Here is an 8,860-nt window from a genome sequence, read left to right as displayed (position 1 = left end):
ATTAAGTGATCTTTCTCAGTGACCACTGAGTCTGTGTCTTGTATATCTCGGTTTTGAAATGTAAGTTTGGGTGCCCACTTGGAGGAGCTAGCCTGGTCAGAGCCCTCGGGTTGGCTTCGGTTGAGAGGGCTCAGTGGAGGGCTTAGTGGAAGCGTGGTTTCGTCTTCATCAACAAGGCGTTGCTCGGTTTGGGTAGTCCGGGCGCGTTTGCTTAGGCGTGATAAAGAGGTTGTTGAGATGGAAGGTCCACCACTGTTTCTTAAGTCTAGTTGGATGATGGTACTTCGGCTCAGTTGGTTTCGATGAAGAGGGCCTTCACTCTATTCCGCTTCGCCATTTCTTCTTCTTCGGTAGTGCGAATCAGGTTAATTTGTGGCAAGTTGGGGTCCGGTTCGGGAGAGGCTTCCAGTAAGAAGTCTGTTACTCTGGCTTTACGTCGGCCGTTGTATCTGTATGTCGGCTCGAAATTCAGTAGCTTGGCCCAACTTCTTTCGGAATATCGAAGTGCGGCGCGAAGTGTGTTTAAGTTGAGGTAACTGTACAGTGACTTGAGGTGGGCTGAATCTGCATAAAGAAGACAACTGTCAGTTCGGTTAAGGAATAGAATACCAAAACAAAACAGAAGCATGCATGGAAACCGAGGTAATTATACCAGGGGTCCCTTTATTCCAGTTTATTCGGTCACCAGGAATCTGGGCTTCTTGGTCTTCGAAGTTCCCAGAAACCCAGAAGAAATCATCGTCGTTCAAGTCTTTATCCGGTGTGTCCGTTATTATTTTCTCTCGACGACGGCGTATTCTTAAATAATACACCCACCCGTCTTCTTTTGAGCCTATAGAATATTGGTGAAAGAGTTCGGCTAAGCCGAGGTTAATACCAGCACGGCGGTTTAGCTCGGCTATACCATTTATTATGCAGTATGAGTTTGTGGAAAGCTGACTTGGGCATATCCTGGTTTGCCTAAGGAATTCATAGAGTAAAGGCTGTACAGGGAATCTTAGGCCGGTTTCTACAATGGAAAGGAGGGTGAAGGGAACAAAACCAGGGTTTCCCTAGGGTATGATATCTTGTTCGGCTAAGGTAAGGTGGACGTCGTCAGGAATGTTGTACTATCTTCAGAATTCGACCATGCCGCCAGGTGTTTCTACCAAAAACCTATATTTACCCATTTACTTTTAAGTTATGTATAAATTTTACTGTGATAGCTCGGTTAAAAAATGACGCTGAGTAGCTCGGTTGAGCGTGCGAAGGAGTGCCTGGAAGCCTAAGTCTGCAAAGTGAAAAAAGAAAGGGGTTATGCACAGATCGATGGACCGTACTGCAAAGAAATCAAGGTAAAATAAATGGAGTCCTATCTCGGTTAAGTGAAGAACTACGGGTGTTAGCTCGGTTTCGGCAAGGGGTCTGTTAGCTCGGTTTAAGCAAGGCATTTTGATAGCCCGGTTGAGCCTCAAGGGGCAGCTTTTTTAGTTCGGTCTGAACTTGGAAGGCTGGTCTAGCCCCTAGACTCGGCTCGGGCATAGTTAAGGTTTTTTAAGGCTTAACTTGTTAGAACCACAAATATAACAATAAAGAGTTAGCACGGTTGGTTGGTCCGGCTAGACCGACATCCATTACAAACAACTTCCTAGTTCGGTTATATGGTGATTTTGGATCAAAACTAGTGTTTTTCATGTTTTTTCTTGAATCAGAGGGGCTCTACTACTGAGTTTTTACAGAAGATGCAAAGACAAGGTAGAAAATGAAAGTACAAAATGTTTTGCAAAAACACACAAAATAAGAGCTACGTAACAGGATCAAATTAACAGAAAGGAAGCATCAAGTCACTTACCAGAGTAAAGGAATGAAACTAAAGATGGGAGCAATGACAGCAAAACCACGAAGCTTTCTTAGTTGCAGGACAATGGAGGCTCGAAAAGAGAGAAGGAGATGAATAGTGGTGTGAGTGATTCAAAAAGAGAAACAAAAAGAGTTTGTTTTGATGCGAGGCCCAAAATTTGGGCGGAACTATTCAAAAAACACGAGGTACGATGACGGCGTGACAGCTACCTTTAGCCAATAAGAGTATGCCACGTGTCCTTGGGATAAGAAGCGATTCAGTTGCTGTGATTGAAGAGATGTTCGAACCGGACAGGTACAGACCGGTGTGAGCCTAGCTCGGCTGGAAAGGCTAAAAGAGTTTTAGCTCGGCTGGAAAAGCTTAAAGGCTTAGCTCGGTAGTAAGATTAAATTTTTTTAGCTCAGCTGGAAGACAAGGTAATCCCATCATGCTGCGCAGATGGAATTAAGGGGCAATTGAGAGGGTAATTTATATGAATAAATTGGGCCGAGATTGGGTAATGGGCCGCTTTGGGCCGTAGTAAGAAAGGCGGAGTAAAATGGCTTTTTTCATTAGCTCGGTCCAAGAAGGCTTTGTTGTTATCTTGGTCGCCACGGCCAAATTGGTTGGCCCGATCGTAATCTTTAACCGAGGTATACCTAGCCTTCTTCGGGACTTTTGTTCTTGGTTAGCTCTGTCCAACTCTTCTACGGATAGCTTGGTCTTGGTATGCAAAGCCGAGCTAGAAGTGAGGAAGTAAAAAGCCAATCTAACAGTTATCTCGGTCGTATGGTCATCCTGCCGAGGTAAAACCATCTCACTTGGTTTAAGCAGTAAGGGGGGTGTTGAAGGATAAACATTATCTTTCAGGAGTGTGAATCCTAGGAGGACTCTGCATGGAGGAGTAAGAGTCCTATTAGGATTGTGCCACACGGAACCTATAAAAGCTCATAACATCACCTATGGAGAGGTAACACAACTTTGATTCTTGAATACACAGAGCTTTTGTCTACTTGTCTATATTGCTGACTTAGGCATCGGAGGGGTTTCCGGCACACACCCGCCGGTTAGCTCACGTTTGTGTTTTCAGGGAGTAAAACAACAACGTTTGGAGGAACGCGGACTTGATCAACAGGATTATACGAGAAGGTTTATTTCTTTTTCATACAGGTATTGTTTATGTACGTGGTATTTATACATTTGCTAAACCTCATAAATTGTGTTAGATTATCCCTACTGGGCTGTTGGCTCACCCTATACGGGAATATCATTTTCAGATGCAAGTGAGATGTTTCCTCCAAGGCAATAGCATGGATGGACTTTCGAGAAGCAAGAGTTTCTTATTGATGCTTTATGTGTATGTTATTTGTAAACCCAAGGGCTTAAGATATAATGAGCGAGACTCAATTTGTGTAACCCAATGACTTGGAAAGATGTAAGCCTACATGGCATATAACTGGTTGTTAAACTGTGAACTATGATATATGAAAGTATGTTGTTTCTCATATTTATTCCACATATGAGTTATTTTCATTGTATTATTTTGTGGACGTTACAAAAATGCCTAACAAACTTTTTTTTAACTATCCCATACTTAAATGACAATATAGTCTTTTATTTATGTTAATAATTTGGTAATCTGGATCGGGGACATTTTAGTAATTATATAAATCTCTAAAATACACTAGACCTTAGAGACGGTCCATAAATAAAGTTTCCATCAAAAGCAACCATAACGATTTTAATGACGAAATTTAGAAGAACAATTCCTCTTCTGCTTTGTAAGTTGTGTTTAGTTAGAAGATTTGAAGAGAAATTTAGAAAAGGAAATAGAAAAGGTACGTCAAATGTGAATAACATATACTTATATTTCACTTAGTTTCATACACATTTTTCTTTTCCCTTTTCAAATTTCTCTTCAAATCTCTCAACCAAACATAACATTAGAGATTATTTACCAGTTCAATAAATAAATAAAAGCGGGCCAAAGCATTGCTCAAATTGTCTACTTCATCACATTACACTGATAACTCCACCGCCTTACCAACCTCATGCACATCACATTTTTTTTTTAAACAGACTCATCCACATCATATGAGCCTAACTCAACCACACATCTAACCACGGTTAATACCACATATGCACATATATACACACCCAAACATAAATAAACCATGAGTAATGATATAAAACTCTAGTAGAGTTCTACATACCAAGGCAAAAAAAAAAAAAAAAAAAAAACACGTCACATCATAGTAGAACCCATCACAATTAGAACTCCTTAAAACTCAATTTAGCTTTCAATTATTTTTCATAAACCATTCCCTAAACCCTCAAAATAAGCATTTTGGCCTATTTTGGGAAGTGGGTTAAAAGCCACTTCCCAACTTTTAACCCACTACCTCTCACATAAAAAAGTTAAAAAGTCAAAAAAAAAAAAAAAAAATTAAAAAGTCAACTTTTAACTATCTACTCAAAACCCCCATTTGTATAGGGGTTGAGTTGGCGCTGGAATATTTTAGTCATTTACAAGTTTCTACACTAGATATTTCCAAAAAAAAAAAAAAAACAAGAAAAAAAAAATTACAATAGACATTATAAACAATCCTTTATTAAAGTTTACCATCAAACCAAACATAATTCAAAAAAGTACATGACCAAATTTAAAAGAGTAAATGATATATAATCATAATTTTTGTATAAAATTTTTATAAAAAATAATATGATTTATTGTGATTCTTTTATTTTTAATAAAAAAACTCATAATTATCCTTATAATTTGATTATGTATACAAATTTTATAAGCATATTATTTTTCAATTTAAAAAGAATATGGACTTTTTTTTTTTGAGCGAGGAGAAATAAGAGGGACCCACAAAGAAACCACACTTAGGCGATTGCTGACCCGGAGGTTCTCCACGGTCCTTATAACACACACCTTAAGAACTTTTGCCTTAATATCAAAAAACTTAAAATTTTAATATAATTTTATATATTTTTATACAATTTAGGCCAAGTTTGGGAAGACTAAAAAAGTACACTTTTTGTCTTTTTGGACTAAAAAATTGAGGTTGAAAATATGGATGTTTGGGTTAACTTTTTGACTTTTTATTGAAAAATGTGTAATAAAAAATTGTAAAAATTGATTTGTAGGGAAAAATTTGAATTGGGAGTTGTGCAGTCGTAATTGTTGACTTTTGGTGAATAGTGTTAACTTTTTAACTTTTTGAGTAACTTTTTGACTTTTTGATTTTTTTGGAAGTACCCAAACTTGGCCTTAATACATTTTTGAGTGGCCCAACCATACAGGCCTAACCAATGTCATGCACATGAGGCTAACCACACATCTAACCATGGTTAATACCACATATGGGCATACATAACCCACCACGCAACAAAAATAAAACCCTCCCTTAAACCCTTACAAAACCAAAAAAACAGACCACAATACAGAGCACACACATACAAAGCGTTTCTTGGGAAAAAAATTTCATTCCAAACTTCTCGCTTTTCCTCCTGAATTTCGATCACCTTTTTTTTTGGGTTTGACGAACCAGCAACGATGATGAGTCATGAAGGTATGAGAGTGTTCACACCATAATATGGTGGATTGCCTCACACCGAATCATAACCCAATTGGTGGTAATATAAAACCTTCCCGCAGGTAGAAATACAACTGGAAGTTTTGAATTTAAAATAAACAGTCACAATGATTGGAAACATGGTGACTGTTGGTTTGACATTGCAATTTGAATGTTTGCAACCATTGATCAAAGGCCCTCATGTAAACTATAAATATATGGCCTCAGTACAATGGTTGTTTAACTGTTTTCTTTCTCTCTGAATTTTATCTCTTCGGGATTGTATTTTTCTTTGTGTGATAAACACCCTCACGGGCTTCTCGATCATTACCATTGTTAAGTTTATCTTTCAAAGTTGCCGTGCGAATATGGTGGAACTTGACTTATAATTTTATTTATAGATGGTTTTTATTTATTTTTTAAAACTGCGAACAATTTTCTATTGGCAAACATTCTCTAAAATTGCTTAGTGTTAAAAGATTTGAAGAGACTATTTGAGGTGACCCACTTATATTTTTGAAGTTATAAGTTAAATGAAATAAAAATAAAACAAACTCTTATGTTAAGGCCTCCCGAGACTATTTTCTTCTTTCTTCATGAGTTCATACGTATTTAATATCAATTGTTAATAAAAAAAACTACAAATAAAATTAATGAAGACCCCTTATTTCCTAACACCACAAGGGCCTATTTTGAGTTGTTATGTAACCAAATATATGGATTTAATTTGATGGTGTTGTTAACATATGGCTGTTGATGTTGGCTTTTTAATGGAATTGATGGAAGCCATGGGAGACCTACAAATTGGACCTGTCAAATGATCTGAATGAAGAAGCACCATGTCCCTGTAACGTTCTGGGACAAAATTGCTTATTGGACCATTAAGGCTCTTAGATACCCTACCGATATATTTTTTCCAGGTACGTAAGATGATGCAATATATTCTCTCCAAAAAAAAAAAAAATTATTGTTTTTTTGTTCTGACACTTTTTATTGGCAAAAATGCAATTAAATTTGTGAATAGTGAAAAAAAATTTAGATCAAAATTTGTGGTCTAAATATGTGCACTGTATGAAACAGAGACGATGTGGATGTTGTGCAATGATGCTAGAAACTGTGGCTGCTGTCCCAGGCATGGTTGGAGGGATGCTGTTGCATTGCAAGTCATTGAGGCGGTTTGAGCACAGCGGTGGTTGGATCAAGACATTGTTGGATGAAGCAGAAAACGAAGGTATGCACCTCATGACTTTCATGGGGGTAGCCAAGCCAAGGTGGTACGAGTGTGCCCTCGTGTTCACAGTCTAGGGGGTTTTCTTCAATGCTTACCTCTTGGCATACCTCATTTCGTCAAAACTAGCTCCTCGTGTGGTTGGGTACTTGGAGGAGGAGGCAATTTATTCCTACACCAAGTTTCTGATGGAGTTGGACAAGGGGAACACTGAGAATGTCCCTGCTCCGGCAATTACCATTGATTACTGGCAGCTGCCGCCTGACTCCGCTCTCCGTGATGTGGTCATGGTTGTAAGAGCAGATGAGGCTCACCACTGTGATGTCAACCACTTTGCATCGGTAATAATCTTCTCCTTTTTGGCATATGCGCCCTTGTGGTAGAAAACAACTGACTGGACTGTTCAGTCACTGGAGAAAAGCTAACCCGATATATTTTCATATTTCTCATGCCTTGTTTGGATAGCAATTAATGGTTTATTGGAATGAATTGTAGGACATAGATTATCAAGGACATCAGCTGAAGGAAGCTCCAGCGCCAATTGGGCATCACTGAAAGATCTAAAATTCGGTTAATGAATGACTTGTTGAGCTGTGATACCATAAAATTTCAAAAGTATATTTCTTCAACCCCATATTAATAAGACACTATGAAGTTTGCTGTGTGGACTGACTTATTGATGTCCAGTCCATGTTTTCATGTGCTTGCTGTTGAACTTTTGCCTTTGTTCTCTTGTTGGGGTTCATAGGTGATATGCTAACATTTTCGTTGAGAACTACAATTAATGTACTTCATGGAAAAGCAACAAATTCATAAACCAAGAATTCCACAAACAAATAGAGTGATAGATGGATATTCAACAAGGGTTTAGGGTGCACAATTAGTAATTTGGCTGAAGCGACATTGTGACTATATTCTTCCCCAGTGATTTGGATTTACAAAAATAATCTCAGAGTTCCTCATCACAAGCTATTAAAATCCAATTATTGCCATCACCTTGATACTTGACACCTGTAAGTTCCATCCTCCAAGTTCAGCATCTTTGCCACTTCTTGTTGAAACTCAACCATCCCTGGCAACACAGGGAGCTTAAATTTAATAAAATTCTCTCCATATTTTGCCTTTATTGTCACAATACTTGCATCTTTATGTTGCCTTAGAATGTACCTTTGCGCACGTAGTAGCCAAATCTTGCTTACGAGTTGGATCAGAAATTGGAGGTTGACTAGATTCTTGGATTTGTTCCTGAGCGACATCTTGGACAAATTTATTGTAATTTGGCTCAAGTGACATTGTGACTATATTCTTCCCCAATGATTTGGATTTACAAATATAATCTCGCAAGCTATTAAAATCCAATTATTGCCATCATCTTGATACTTGACACTGTAAGTTCCATCCTAGTTCAGCCTCTTTGCCACTTCTTGTTGAAACTCAACCATCCCCGACAACACCGGGAGCCTAAAATTTAATAAAAATCTCTCCATATTTTGCCTTTATGGTCACAATACTTGTATCTTGTGTTGCCATAGAATGTACCTTTGCTCAAGTAGTAGCCAAATCTTGCTAATGAGGTGAATCAGAAATTGGAGGTTGACTAAATTCTCGGATTTGTTCCTGAGCAACGCCTTGGACAAATTTATTGGAAAGGGAGAGGTTATCCTTGTTTCTATTGCGACATGACCACCCAGTGATATCATATTTTCTACAAGCACACTTCAATGTTGATTGGCTATCTGCAAAAGGAACAATACAGATAAGAAAAATACTCTTAAGTTTGCTACTAGGAAAAGTGTATGAATTTTCCCAAGAATCAAGCTAGTAACAAATTTTCCCAAGCTGTAAGCTTACCGTGAAGGCTTGCTGTAGCATCGTCAAGAAGTGGGATTGCATTTTCTTTTCCCTTTCTATTTCTCTCATTAAATTCTTCAACCAAACACAATCTAAAAGAATCCATACAAAGGAATGATACTAGTTATTTGGGTTGTAAGTTCGAAGGATTTTACTTGGTCTGCAGCAAAAATAACAAAATAAAATAGATTAGGGGCATGTGGCATATATTCAATCATGCCAAATTGAAACTTCCTAGCAAACATTAACTTTGGTCCCTTTATTTTATTTTGAGTTTTACTTTAGTCCCTTTAGTTTTGTATGTGATTTTTTTCCATTTAAAAGGTTAACAACGCATAATAGAGAGATCACATAGTAACAAAATTGGAAGTATATAGGGAA

At 37.8% G+C, this 8,860-nt stretch overlaps 1 pseudogene; it reads left to right on the top strand.

Annotated features, from left to right (window-relative positions):
• The first annotated feature begins 6,177 nt into the window (after positions 1 to 6,177).
• On the top strand, positions 6,178 to 7,183 carry LOC114256916 (ubiquinol oxidase 2, mitochondrial-like; annotated as a pseudogene).
• Positions 7,184 to 8,860: the final 1,677 nt, after the last annotated feature.

Source organism: Camellia sinensis, chromosome 13, assembly GCF_055761805.1.
Source record: "Camellia sinensis isolate YWXY chromosome 13, ASM5576180v1, whole genome shotgun sequence".
NCBI classification, from domain to species: Eukaryota; Viridiplantae; Streptophyta; class Magnoliopsida; order Ericales; family Theaceae; genus Camellia; species Camellia sinensis.
The sequence above is the reverse complement of the archived record's forward strand: the minus strand, read 5'-3'. Positions and strand labels throughout refer to the sequence as shown.